Below are 15,578 nucleotides of genomic sequence, written 5' to 3' on the forward strand. Positions count from 1 at the left end.
ATTTTGTTTATATGAATCTTTTTTCTTTTTTTCTTAGTGAGTCTTGACAGAGGTTTATAAATTTTGTTGATCTTTTCAAAAAACCAGTTCTTTGTTGTATTAATTTTTTAATAACTTTTCTGTACTCTATTTCATTTATATCTGCTCTAATTTTTACAATTTCCTTTCCTCTGCTGACTTTGGGTTGCCTTTGTTCTTTTTCTAGTGCCTTAAGATGTGATATTAAGTTGTTTACTTGGGATCTCTCCTGTTTCTTTATATAAGCCTATAATGATATGAACAAAAAAAAATACAAATGTATATATCATTTGATCTTTGCTTTTATTTCTTCTTTGGCCAGTCATTTTTCCAGAAGTATGCTGTTTAATTTCCACACTTTTGTGGGTTTCTTTATTTCTTTTTTGCAGTTGAATTCTAGTTTCAAAGCCTTACAGTCAGAGAATATGCTTGGTATAATTTCAATCTTTCTAAATTCGTTGATGTTAGTTTTGTTGCCCAAGATATGGTCTATCCTTGAGAATGTTTCATGTACTTTGGGGAAAAAAATGTATACTTGGAAGTTTTGGGATGAAATGTCCTATAGATATCTATTATGTCCATTTTTTCTAATGTTTCTTTTGAGGCCAATATTTCTTTATTCATTTTGCTCTTTGAGTGAATTATATAGCACCATCAATGGTGTATTAAAATCTTCAATACATGATTGTGTTTTTGTCTGTTTCTATTTTTAGATCAGTTAGTAGATGTTTTATATATTAGAAACAATAAACCAATACAGTAAGGTCAAAAGCTACAAAATTAATATACAGAAGTCTATTGTTTTTATATATACCAACAATAAAACTTTGGAAAATGAACTAAAAAAAATCCCTTTTACAGTTGCAACAACAAAAAAATAAGATACCTAGGAACAAACATGACAAAGAATGTAAAGGATCTATATATTGAAAACTACAAAGATTTCTTATTAAAGGAAATAAAAAAAGACACATAGATATGGAAAAATAACCAATGTTCTTGGGATACAAAGAATAAATATAGTTAAAATGGCCATGTTACCCAAAGCAATATACAGATTTAATGCAATTTCCATCAAAATTCCAATGTCATCTTTTAAAGAAATGGTACAAAAAATCACTAGGTTTATTTGAAACCATATAAAACCCTGAATAACCAAAGCAATCCTAAGAGAAAAAAAATGAAGCTGAATACATTACAATACTTGACTTCAAATTATGCTAAAGAGTCACGATAATCAAAACAGCATGGTATTGGCAGAAAAATAGTCAGACCAATGGAACAGAATCAAGAGCCCAGATATAAAACCACATATATATGAGCAATTCATCTTTGACAAATAGCCAAAAACACACAATGGAGAAAAGAAAGCCCCTTCAATAAATACTGCTGGGAAAATGGGAAAACCACATGCAAAAGAATAACACTGACTGCAGTTTGATCCCTTGCACAAAAATTAATTCAAAATGGATCAAAGATTCAAATATAAAATCTGAAACAATAAATTACATAGAAGAAAACATAGGTACTAAACTCATGAACCCCGGCCATAGAGAATAATTTATGAATTTGATCCTTAAGGCAAGGGAAGCAAAAGTAAAAATAAGTGAATGGGACTATATAAAACTAAGAAGCTTCTGCACAGCAAAAGAAACTGACAACAAAACAGACAGCCAACTATTTGGGAGATGATATATGCAAATAGCAGCTCAGATAAGAGGTTAATATCCAAAATATATAAAGAACTCACAAAACTCATCAACAAAAAAGCAAACAATCAATTTAAAAATTAGGAGAGGACATGAACTTCTCCCAAGAAGAAATATAAATGGCCATAGATATATGAAAAAATGCTCATCTTTATTCTAAGAGAAATGCAAATTAAAACTACTATACGATATCACCTCATACTTGTTAAATTGGCTATTGGCGACCCGACAAGTAATAATAAGTGTTGGAGAGGATGTGGAGAGAAATGGAACCCTCATTCACTGTTGGTGGGAATGTAAATTAGTACAACCATTATGGAATAAAGTATGGTGGATACTCAAAAAATTAAGAATAGAACTACCATATGACCCAGCAATCTCTCTACTGGGTGTATACCCCCAAAACTCAAAAACAGGTATGTAAAGACTCATGCAGCCCCATGTTCATCACAGCATTATTCACAGTGGTCAAGACATGAAAACAACCTTTGATAATGCCCTTTGATAGAAGATTGGATAAAGAAGATGTGGTACATATATACTATGGAATACAACACAGCTATAAGAAATGATGAATAATATCATTGACAACAACATGGATGGACCTTGATAACATCATACTGAATGAAGTAAGTAAATCTGAAAAAGCTAAAAACTGTATAAATCCACACATAGGTGGGATACAAAATTGAGACTTATGGACATAGATAAGAGGACAGTGGTTATCAGAGGGTGGGGAGTAAAGAGGGACAAATATACAGTTACAAAAATGATTGGATTTTGGGTGATGGCCACACAACACAATCAGCAGTTCAAATTTTATAGAGATGTTTACCTGAAACCCATACTTATTGATCAATGTCACCCTATTAAATTTAATTTTCTAAAAAAAGAAAGAAATAATACTAATTGTGTGCTTTCTAGTAAATAAGAGGCAAGCAGGTAGGTGACTGTTTATGAAAAGAAAGAATTGTTTTTTCCCTCTAGCAAGATTTTTTTTACTTTATTTATTTTTTGTCTAGCAAGATTTTAAACTGAATAAATACCTTAAATAAAAATCACATCTGTGAGGCAATGACATGTTATGAAGAAGTACTCAAGTATATTCTAGTGTGAAGTTAAATTAATGATAATAGGCAATGTTAAAGTTGTATGTTTTAGCTTTAAGAGACAAACTCACCTCCTAACCTGATTTGAGGTTTTAATTTTCAGAAGCCCATTCATTTGTTACTTTTAGGGGAAAAAAATGTCTATTTCATTGTTAATTTGGAATTAAGGATGTTGGTAGTCCTAGGACTCTATCTGACACACCAGTGAAATAGCTACTAGTGCAGCACTGCTTATTACAACTACTGATTTTGAAAAAGAAACGCCTAAAATCAATAAGGAAAAAAACAGAAATGGCAATTAAGTAACCAGAAAGGGAACATGAAAAACAATCCACGAGAGAAATATCAACAATCAATAACATATGAAAGACTATTCATCTTGCTAATAGTAAATGTTCAAAAATATATATATTCTAGGCCCTGGTTGGTTGGCTCAGCAATAGAGCATCGACTCGGCGTGTGGAAGTTCCAGGTTTGACTTCCAGCCAGGGCACACAGTAGAAGCACTCATGTGCTTCTCTGCCCTTTCCCATCTCCTTCCTCTCTGTCTCTCTCTTCCCCTCCCGCAGCCAAGGCTCCATTGGAGCAAAGTTGGCCCAGCCACTGAGGATCGCTCCATGGCCTGCGCCTCAGATGCTAGAATGGCTCTGATTGCAGCAGAGCAATGCCCCAGAGGAGCCAAGCATTGCCCCCTCCCTAGTGGGCATGCTGGGTGGATCCCGATCAGGCACATGCAGAAGGAATCTGTCTGTCTGTCCCCCCCCCCACTTCTCACTTCAGAAAAATACAAAAAATAAAAAATATATATATTCTAATATAAAAATATGAAAGAAGTCTTGACTATTACATTAGTAGTTATAAGAAATGATAATGCCTGGGTTTGGCAAGGTTCTTGAGAATATAAATTAGTATAAATATTTTGAAAATTAATTGGATATATCTATGAAGAGTACTTAAAAACGTGTCCACTTTTGTCCCATAATGCCCTTGTTAGATAATAAATCTAAAGAAATAAGAAAACTGGACAGAGTTGTTTACTAAAAATATAAACAACCAGGTTTTAAAATATTGAAATAGCCTCAATGTGCAAAATAATGGAAAAGTTAATAATGGTTTACATACACTCTGAAATATTATTCCACTATTAAAATTATGTTAATGAAATGGAGAAATGTTCACCAACCAATGTTTGATAAGGATATAAAATTACTAATATAATCTAACTTTAATTTTATAAACTGTATATATATATACATATGTAAAAATATATATTCACATATGTAAAAATAATTCTGAATTAATGAAAAATAAGAGAAAAAACAGAAATATACATCAAATTATAATCAAAGTTACATCTAGACACAAAAAGAAAAAAGAATATAAATTAAATACATAAGAATTGAACGAGAAGTGATTACGTGTGTGTGTGTATGTATATATACACATTTTATACATTTCTATGCTTTTAAATATTCCTGTAGCAAGCATGTATCTATCTGGGTACAGCTCCACCCAACTAACTTGAAAAATAAAGGAAATCTATTGGCTTTCATAATACGAATGGTTCTTGGATAAGCATTGCCCAAAGTGTGGCTAAATAAGAGAGCTCAAAGAATTTTATCAGGATTCTTTTTCTCTTCTGCTAAATTATTCTTCCTTCTTGTGTTGACTTTTCAGAAAGATTCTGCCTTAAGGTTGCAGGTTTAGGGTCTAAATATTTTTAGGTTCAAGCCCATGTGCACAGCAAAACTTCTTAGACGTATTATGATTGGTCTGCCTTAAGTCATGTCCTGAAGATGAACCAGTTGCACATCAAGAGAATGTTAAGCATTGATTGACTCAGGTCATATGTTCTGTCCTAGGTTCTCCCTAAGACCAACCCCAACCATGTGCATGAAAATTAGGAAGAGATAGACTTCCAAATAAAAACCCAAACTGCTGTCAAAAAGGAAGATGTAAACAAATGCTGCTTAGAAAAAGGTATTCTTAGAAAAGAAATAAAACAATTTAAAACTATTTTTACCCAGTGCTACAACTCCTTCGCATCAACTCTGAACTGATTCTCCTTTCTCAGTGACATTTATCAACCTGTTAATAACTCCATGGAGATAGAACAGTTCAGCTTGCTGGTAGCAAATGTATTGCTCATACTTTATAATTACAGGTGATATTTCTCATGAATATTTAGAATGGCAAAGTGAAAATCATGGTTCCTCTTAGAATTCAGAGTAAAAATTTTAACAAATGAGTTAAAAACTATATCATCAATATCTCACCTTATGCCTTTCTCTCCAACTGTCAGGTCAGGCCACTTATATAAAATGACTGTTATGTTGCCTGGTCGCTTTCATGTGTCATTAGAGATACAGAGATAAGAACAGAGGGAGAAGGCACCAGACTTCCTGCTTTAACTGGTAATGTTGGCAATATTTGCCAATTCCGTAACATAACTTTCACTAGGTTGAATTTTGGAAATTATTTCAATATATTTTTAACTTATTCATTGTCTGTTCATTACAATAATTTTGAAGTGAAATGCAGACTTTAAGCTTTCCTTTAATTTACGTGAATGATTTTGGTAAGTACAATGTACTTACCAAATTATCTGCCTCATTCAGATAATTCTTTTTGAAAATAACACTTGTTAAGTGAATTCTCATAAGTAAAAAAAAAAATTAACTTTCATGAACAGCAATTTATGCTAAGATAACACCAAAGCCCATTAAAATAATCTCAATTACTTCAACAATTCCATTAAACAACCTAACGAGGTCTATTTGTTTTGTTAATTATTATAAATTATGCCTGTTCACCTATTCTTATTAAGTTTTTGCAGGACTATTATGCAATATATACCTTAAGATTATTCTTACAAATAAACATATGGCCTAATCAATGTTTGTAGTTTTATCATAAAAATAAAACCAATAACGACCAAAAAACTCACCAAAAACAAGGGCAAATTATTTCACACTCACCAAATAACTTGACATCCTTAAAAAATGAGATTTTTACTTCTGTAAACTCTGAAAGGCTAGGCCTCTGAAAAACATTAATGCCTAGTCCTCCACTGATGACTGAGAAATGGCTACATGATGATTTTGGTCTGGCAAGTGTCAGCTGCCATGTGATATCCAAAATTCAAATCAGTCCTTGCAAATGCAAAGAAATGCCTTGGCAGCCAAAACTGGGTTGCACAGGGGAACAAAAATGTCCAAGTCATGTTCCACTCCACATCATGTACTCAGTTTCTCAGGACAACAGATGGTCTGGGGTTTAGATTGCCAATGTGATGATCACAATGAGCAAAGAACATTACCAGTATCTTTTTTTTTTCTTTTTAAGTGAGAGGAGGGGAGATAGAGAGACAACTCCTCCATGAGTCCTGACCAGGATCTACCCAGCAACTCCCATCTGGGGTCAATGCTTGAATCAATCAAGCTATCCTCAGCGCCTGAGGCAGATGCTCAGACCAATCAAGCCACTGACTGTAAGAGGGGAAGAGGGAAAGAAGGGGAAGAGAAGCAGGTGGTCACCTCTCCTGTGTGCCCTGAATGGGAATCAAACCCAGGACATCCATACACCAAACTAATACTCTATTCACTGAGCCAACCAGCCACGGCCACCAATATCTTTTGAAATAGTGTCTTTTTAATGTTTTATTTACCTAAACAGTTGAAAATACTTGTTTTTCATTACTCAACAAAGTACCTCAATTTTCTACCACATTTTGAATCAGTGAAAGCACATTGATGAGACATCATCACAATCGCTTCCTTGTCTGAAGAATCTGTCAAGTTGGAATGTCTCCAAAGGTGACTATTTAGTAGCTGTCCTAAGCATTACCATGCCAGGCACCCCCCTTCACTACAGCTGTGACAGAAAACTACCTTGCTCTGGAGAACTTTTACCTCATCTGTACCTCCTAGTTCTTTTCTTCACAACTACAAACTAGTTGTCAGTCCTTTGCTCGGGTTTATTACTAACAATACTGTCCTGGGAAAACACAGTTCAAGGAAGGACAAGACCATTTCTAAATCTGTAGTATCACCAGAAACATTTGAATCTTTTCTCTCTTGTAAAAGAAGCATACAAAACAGAAAATAAGCTATAGCCTTGCCTTGAGAGAAGTTCAATAAGGAGCTGAAAATGAAGCATGCTTCAGATTTTAAAGGTAATGAAGAAATAAGAGATGAAACATCCATCAACACTCTAGAAGCAGCTTCAGCCATATTAATGACATTTCAAAGAAATGGACCATAACAGCATCGAGTGCCCCGTGGTTTGTTCCACTCATCTGCAGGGCATCAACAGGCTTTTCCAAAAATGTGTGGACAAAAACACTTTGAGCTCAGATCTGTAGGCTTAGCCTTCTAAAGATGATATCTGCAAGTTGCCATGGTAACTCACAAGGTGCCATCTTTAAGAACATTAAATTCTTAGGGAAAACACACGGAAATTTTAGCACTAAAAGCTATTTCCCTGGACAAACTGTTTATCAGCCTGCATATCTCTGGCCCCTTTTAACTTTTCTTTGATTTTTACTTTCACTCCACTGTTCAGTGAGTACAGAATTTGGGAACAAGTGAAAACAATATTTGAGGTCTTTTATTATAGATTTTCCTTGAAAAATTCCATAGTACAGCTAGTGCTCGACTTACGACCACAGTTGGTTTCAACAGACAGGTCGTAACACGATTTGGTCATAAGTTGAGTAGGCTATGTGTACAGTACTGTGAAATGATGTTATAAAAATCTTTAAGTCATATTTTATCATAATTTTCTTTCATTATTGTTATATATCATAATTTTCTTTGTTCATTTTATGCCATTTGTATCATCTCTACACCATTTTGTTTCTTATTTTTACATTTGTCAGGTTTAAGTAAAACACTGCATTACCAGTACAACTGGTTTAATATTTGCAAAGACAATTTCCTCTTGGTAGATATCTTGAGAGGGGTTTGATGAAAAATATCAAAGACACAAAACACAAATTGCTGTACCGAGTCTGGGATAACAGTTGAAATGGTGCACACGGAGATGGTAGTGCTGCTGGAAGCTGGTCTGCACTGTCGTATGCCCAGCTGGGCAATGCTTGCGCTGCCAGACACGAAGCAGTTGTGGCTAGCAACTGTGGTTGTCAAGTTGAATGCTCGTAAGCTGCATAGGTCATAAGTTGATCAATATTTGTAGTTTTAAACTGAATAAGCACTACTCCCACCACCCCATGTTCTTTTCTATCAATTGATTCTTTCATGGGAACTTTCCTCTTTTATTCTTAATATTGGCTTGTAGCCAATATTAAAGAAAGGGACTTCTTCCTTGCTTGGAAACCATGAAGTCTAAATGTCAACTCATTTTTCCATAGTTTGGTGAGATGGGGACTTTTCCTCCTCTTCTATAGAATTTATTTTTGTATGTCAGTCATGTAGGATTTAGCATAGTAGGAGTTAGGATTCTTCTTCCTCTTTGAATTTCTTTCTAGTTAAGCTTGGAATGGAAGCCATCCGACGTGTGAATGCACCAGGAAGATCCTTGTGTTCTACTAGTTCATTTGTATCTGTACCAGAATCAATGGAAGGAAATGATTAAGGAAGGGCAACACAGGTAAGTAGAAAAGGACTTAACAAAAAAATGTTTAGTAATTGCAATGCTTTCTGCATGTGACCTAAATTCCTAATCTATTGATGAAAAGCAAAGTTGATTAGTAACAACATACAGGTACATAAGGCCCTTACAGTCCACAAAGTTTACCTTTCTCAGCGAATACTCTCCACAAGTCTCAGAGGTGGAAGAACAGGTGTTCTCATTCCTGTTTATTGATGAGGTTTAGAAGGGTTAAGTGCTTTATAAAAGGTCACACACTCCCAAACATAGGGTCTAAATATTTCAGAGAAAGACTGTCTTGCACTTACATTATGTTTCTGGGCCCCCTTCAAGACTTTTCACGGCTTGAAGACTGCTACTTCATGAAGATTGGGCAGATGTGAGAAAAGGAAGTAAAATAGTTGTTTTGAAATCCAAACAGGGGTTCAAAATGAAGTTTGAATCAATGGAACACTACCTTATGTGTCTTCTGCTACAAAAAATCAGACCTAATCAGTTAGAGCTGTGAAGACTAAAGGAGAAATTACTGTTGCCATTGCGAAAGCCAGCCAGATGAAACTATTACAGGTGCCACTTTAATACTAATTTTACAAAAGCTATAGTAGCAGTGATCAATAATGATAAATTATCTGAGCAAAGTTAGGAATAACAATTACCTTTGTAAAGCCCATTGCCAGTTATGAATGGTTATTAGAGAATAATGATTTAACAATGGTACCTATGTTAATAATCAATCATGGAAGTTCAGGAAAACAATTAATGAATGGTTTTTTCAGAGACTGCCTGGAAACATGACTTAGCAAATAAGTTTTTGAAATTGAAATCTAACTGGGAAGGAACAGATGGCAAACATTGAGACCACCTTGTGCAAGGCTCAGGAGATTCCCAGAGATCAATCTTACTCCAGCACTGGCTGAGCATTGGTTAATAGAGTCAAGAAAAATAGAACAGATTCTGACACTGATGAAAGTCAGTTGGTAAAATAATCAACTATGAAACCATACATAAGCTAAATCAAAGGAGCTGGAAAAGTTTCTTAGATCTCATAAAAGAGATATCAAAATGATCGAATGTTGCCTGTTGAAATGGGGTTCTTGCGGTGTCATGAGGAAAGCTTTTCGGAGACTACACATGAGAGAATGAGATATGATTGTAAGATTAATTAAAGCTGGAGTGAACACAAAGGACTGTCCAGGGTTCAGCTCTGTTCCTCTGGGGAATATGTCCAACTTTGTCTTCATCAAGCCCAGAAGAAAAGTCAGGATCTAGAGATTCTGTGTCATTGGTTCAGTCCATGTCATAACTTAGTCCAGTTCAGCCTCTTTCCCCAGCCAGCTAGTTTTGGCTCTGGCTCTGGCTGTGTTCTGGCCAGTGCTGTGTTGCTGTATCCAAGCTCACTTTAAGAGCCTGCACTTGGGGACCACGCTGGGACCCACACAACTACTAGGCCCCATGGCTGCTATGGAGAGAATGCACAAACAAATGGGTGAATGCATGTTACTGAGTGAGAGAGAGAGAGAGAGAGAGAGAGAACCTTTTGTTTTTCTTTTTCAATTAGAAATTAAATTTAATGGAGTGACATTAGTCCATAAGAACACATAGGTTTCAGGTAAACATCTCTATAGCATTTGAACTGTTGATTAAGTTGTATGCTCATTAGCCAAAGCCAAATCATTTTCCATAATTGTGTATTTATTCCTCTTTATTTCCTATCCCCCACCACTTGCATCTGATAATCACTTTACTTGTGTCTGGTTTTTAGTCTCTGATTATATTACCTTGGGCTTGAGAAGGACCAGGCATTCTTTCAAACTAACCAATCAATTTCCCGATCTTTTACAAGCTTGTCTTGGGGCCTCCCTTTTTTTTTCCATTTCCTGGACCTTCAGGGGTGCTGTATCCTCATCCAATCCAATTCTTTTCCAAGGCTAGGCACCTCCCCTTTATAGCCACCATCTTGGCTCCTATTGCACATGCCTTAGCAGAGAAATTTCTCCTTTATTGTGTTATCTCTCTCTCTCTCTCTCTGTAATCCTGGCTTACTGGCAACAATCGTTCCTGCAATTTTTGATGATTAAGGCTTGAATATGGAAGATGCAGTAGTCCCCTGGGGAGCCTATGGATGCTGCAACTCCTTAGTGAGGCAGGCTCAGTATCCAATTCAGCTCCCTAGTTTATTATTATTCTTAACGTCCAATTCCATTTGCTCCCTTCCTTTCATACTAGCTACGTACACTAACACTAGAGCTTGTGGATCTTACAATCAAATTTCCATTGAGATTTTCAAACAGAGACCTGTGTCAGAACTGAACCCACTGGATGGATCATATAACCATCAACTTCCCTCCCATGTAGGAGGGTGCATCCACAGCACATGTAGGTTTCTATGCATGAATAAATTTGTTCAAATAAAAATGTAGGTGTCTTTGGTGCTTCCTTCTCTTTCTTTTCTATAAAGAAGTTACCATCTGAAAGAATACTGACTTTTTGTTTTACACCATCTCTTGAATTCTATGGTGGTGGTAATTTTCAGCTTGAATAAAATGGCAAGAAATCAGAGTATGTGTTAACAATAAATAAAGTCATGCTATTCATTTATTGAACATGTACCATGCTTCAGCACTGTGCTAAAAGGACTCAGAACCTGAACTTGTGCTAAAGGGGCTCAGAAACATGCCACTCCAAAATATGCCACTTTAGCATGTGAATTATTTTGAGCTGAAGGAATCAAGACCCACTTACCAGATTCAGGAAAAGCTCTTCACCTTCTCTTTATCTGCAAAAAGAGAATATAAATGTCCCCATTTGTGAGGGAAATCTGCATTTATAAAAGAAATTTTCATTAGAAAACTTACCTGTTGCAGAAAAGGAGCTACTACCAGAGATAAATGTTTCACCTCATTAATCCATATAACAAGGTAAACTTTGCTTATCATACATTTCCACCTCCTACCTTCCTTCAGATATTTCCTTCCCCTCACTCAGAAGCCCCAGACCCCCATCTCTTTCCTTAACTCTGGGTGGAGTACAAGTCTCAGTTCTCTGGTTGCCTTTGAGTCTCATATCCTTGTGACACTTCTGTGTGTACATGTATAATTGAATTTGTTTTCTTTTCTTCTGATTATCTGTCTTGTGTGAATTTAATTCTTAGGCCAGTAACAGAACCTAAAGGGTAGAAAGGAAAATGTTTTCCCCCTGAAACCTGAATTTTCTTCTTTAATCTTCAAAGCAAACAGAATAGGTGAGTATGTTCACTTCCCTCTTATTAATGAGGAAGTCCAGGTTTCATGTAGTTAAATTAACTGTAGACTTGGCATTTTTAGCCAGATCTTATCTGCCTACCAAATATGTGTTTTAACTGTTGTAATATTTAACCTATACTGCTCCTCCCCACCCCTCAGAGTAGGAGGTAGAGAAACAAATAATGATTATTTTTATGGGTCAAGAAGTGAAAAATTTTTTACTGAGGTAATATTACTATTTCATTGGGGAAGAGAAGACTTCCGTCATTTCTTCATCTGGATCACATGTGAGAAAAAAAGAAGGCTAATTCCAGGGCTTACAGGCTTTATCTCTGCCTGCCTCAGTAGAGAGAGATCTTTCAAAGGCCTCATTTATAATGATTGAGATATTTCAGGTAGTGGACAGAAAGCCTAGGATTCACTGGGGTGTTCTGATTGGGGTGGTAAGCTTAGAATTTGAGTCTGGAAAATGAGTTTAATTAGGTCTAATTGATTTAACCAACAAATAGGCACTCTTCATATATTTATGTTTTCTCCTGAACTGATGAAGGTTTGCAGTCTGAAGAACAATGGGTGCCTGTTTGTTTGTTTGATTCTTTGTTATTGAAGGTTCATCCTTCTCTACTCATGTAAAGTATGTGACATTAAAGAAGTAAGCCCCCCCTGCCCCCCAAACCAAGAAGCTTCAAGGACATTTTATGTTTTAGGCCAAGCATTCAGAGAGATTTTGTAAAGGACACTTTTGTAATTATTGAAATTGTATGACTTGTACTGTTACTGTAATGTACTTCATTCCTAGCATTGGAATGCCTGTGGTGTAGACAGCAAAGCAAGCAAAAGGGGTAGAATGTTGGCCAAATCAGTTTGTAAAATATGATTTTTATACCTGTTTGTGATTTACAGTGAAGGCTAGGCAACACCAATTAAAAATGGTCAGTGAAGTTACAGATTGCATTCCTGCTTGGGAAGAGCTATTATTTTGCTAATGGAGAGGGTTTTGTACTAGGAAGTTTGAAAGAAAGAAGGAAGGAGAAATCAGACTCCCCTCTCCTCTTCACTAAGGAAGAAGAGAAGCAATGAGGAATGTAGGGGGGAAGGGAGTCCACAGGAGATTACCTGAATAACCCCTTCCTCTCTCCTTTTCTTAAGAGTTTCTAAGACCTTAATGGGCAAATTCCAATGCTTATTTTCTAGCCTCACCTAAACTTCCTCCCATCCTGAAATTGTGTGATTGACATGTGTACATCTAGACAGAGGGATCGCAAGCCCCTTGCATGTGAATCGGTGTTTTGTAAAGGGTATATAAGATGTAAGAAATCTAATTTCAGGACCTGAAGATGGCAACGGAGTAGGCGGATGCACAGACACCCAGCTCTCACCACCAAACTGGAATACAAATCAATTTAGGAAAAATTAGAGTGAAAAACCAACTCTGGACTACAAGAACAGCTCTCAAAAACTAAGAAGCAAAGAAGAAGCCACAACAAACCTGGTAGGGAGCGCCTGAATCTCCCCTGCTTACAGGAACAGAGGGGGGGTAGTGAGGCTGAGAGCCCAGAGGGGATCTAACTCTAGGGAAAAGAGCAGAAAATACTGCTCACAGCAACTTGCCTGGCGACCAGGGAGCGAGGTGTGTTGAAAAGACCAGCTTATCTCCCAAGTGGAAAGGAAAGAGAGAGGGACAGACTATGAGGGGCTAAGGAATGCAGGAAATGACCTAAAAAAAAAGCTGACTCATTCGTGATGGAGGTGGCCATAGCTGGGGGAGGAACTGACCCTTCCCCACAAAACAGTACTTATTTGCTTCCGGATCAGAGATCTCCAGACATCTCTCCAGTCAGCAAAACAAGACACAGCTGAAAACAAGAAGTGGGGAGGAGGGGCAGTAATTCAGGTTTCCATGGAGATCTGAGATACACCTCCCCCTACTGACGCTGAAAAAACACCCTGTCCCCAGAGAGATTAGTTGGTGGAAGAGGCCTTCAGAGTCTCAGGTTACACCGATCGCATTCCTGGATACAGTTTCAAGAAAGCCCCCTGCTGAGATCAGTAAACAAGACTATCATCTGTTAAGAAAACAAACAAATAAAGACTTTAAAGCTGCCCAAATCTGAAAGTGGATTACAAATAATAGCTGATACCAATCCAAGAAGACCTAGAAATAACACAACTGAAAATTGGAGGCAGACAACACCAAGCCTAGACTCAACCAACTCTACAAACAAAACACCAACAATGAGAAGACAAAAAGTGCAATCCAAATGAAACCACAAGAGAATCCTTCAGGAGATGAACTGAGTGATATGGAAATAATCAAACTTCCAGATGCACAGTTCAAAATAATGATTGTAAGGATGCTTAGGGATCTTAGAACAACAGTGGATGGTCATTATGAACATCTAAATAAAGAAATAGCAAGTATAAAAAAGAATCAGTTGGAGATGACAAATACAATATCAGAAATAAAGAACACAATGGAAGGAATTAAAAACAGGATAGGTAGAGCTGAGGATCAAATCAGCAAGTTGGAGGACAACTGGAATGAAAGCAGAGAAGAAAAAAGAAAAGAGACTCAAAGAGTCTGAGGAAACTAAGAGAGCTCTGTGACAACATGAAGAGAAATAACATCCACATCATAGGGGTTCCTGAAGAAGAAGAAAAGGAACAAGGGATAAAGACTTTGTTCAATCAAATCATAGCTGAAAACTTCCCTAAATTAATGCAGGAGAAACTCTCACAAGTTCAAGAAGCACAGAGGACTCCATTAAAGAGAAACCAAAGAAACCTACACCAAGACACATCATAATTAAAATACCAAAGCTAAGCAATAAAGAGAAAATATTAAAAGCTGCAAGAGAAAAAATAGCTATCATCTACAAAGGAGCCCCCAAAAGGATGACATTTGACTTCTCAACAGAAACATTTGAGGCCAGAAGGGAATGGCAAGAAATATTCAAAGTAATGCAGAACAAGAACCTACTTTACCCAACAAGGCTATTATTTTAAATCGAAGGAGAAAGAAAAAGCTTCCCAGACAAAAAACAGCCCAAGGAATTCATTACAACCAAACGAATGCTGCAGGAAATGTTAAGGGGCCTGTTGTAAACAGATCAAAGTGGGAAAAGAATATAGCAAAAAAGAAATACAGGTTTAAAGAATAAAATGTCAATAAACAACTACATATCAATAATAACCTTAAATGTAAATGGATTAAATGATCCATTCAAAAGACATAGGGTAGCTGCGTGAATAAGAAAACAGGACCCATACATATGCTATCTACAAGAGACACACCTTAGAACAAAAAATACACATAGACTGAAGGTAAAAGGATGGAAAAAAACATTTCATGCAAATGGAAATGAAAAAAAAACTGGGGTAGCATCATAGGGATTCCTGAAGAAGAAGAAACAGACAAAGTGGACTTTAAAACAAAGGATATAGTAAGAGATAAAGAAGGCCACTACATAATGATAAAGGGAGTAATCCAACAGAAAGATATAACTATTATAAATATCTATGCACCTAATATAGAAGCACCTAAATATATAAAGCAGACTTTGATGGATTTAAAGGGTGAGATCAACAGCAATACTATAATAGTAGGGAATTTCAATACCCCACTAACATCACTAGATAGATCCTCAAGAAAGAAAATTAACAAAGAAACAGCAGACTTATTGGACACACTAGATCAACTCGATTTAATAGATATCTTCAGAACTTTTCACCCTAGAGCAGCAGAATATACATTCTTTTCAAGTGCTCATGGTACATTCTCTAGGATAGACCACATGTTAGGGCACAAAAGTGCTCTCAACAAATTTAAGAAGATTGATATTATATCAAGCACTTTCTCCGTTCACAACGGTATGAAACTAGAAATGAAC

Source organism: Saccopteryx bilineata, chromosome 6 (assembly GCF_036850765.1).
Source record: "Saccopteryx bilineata isolate mSacBil1 chromosome 6, mSacBil1_pri_phased_curated, whole genome shotgun sequence".
In the NCBI taxonomy this organism is placed as follows: Eukaryota; Metazoa; Chordata; class Mammalia; order Chiroptera; family Emballonuridae; genus Saccopteryx; species Saccopteryx bilineata.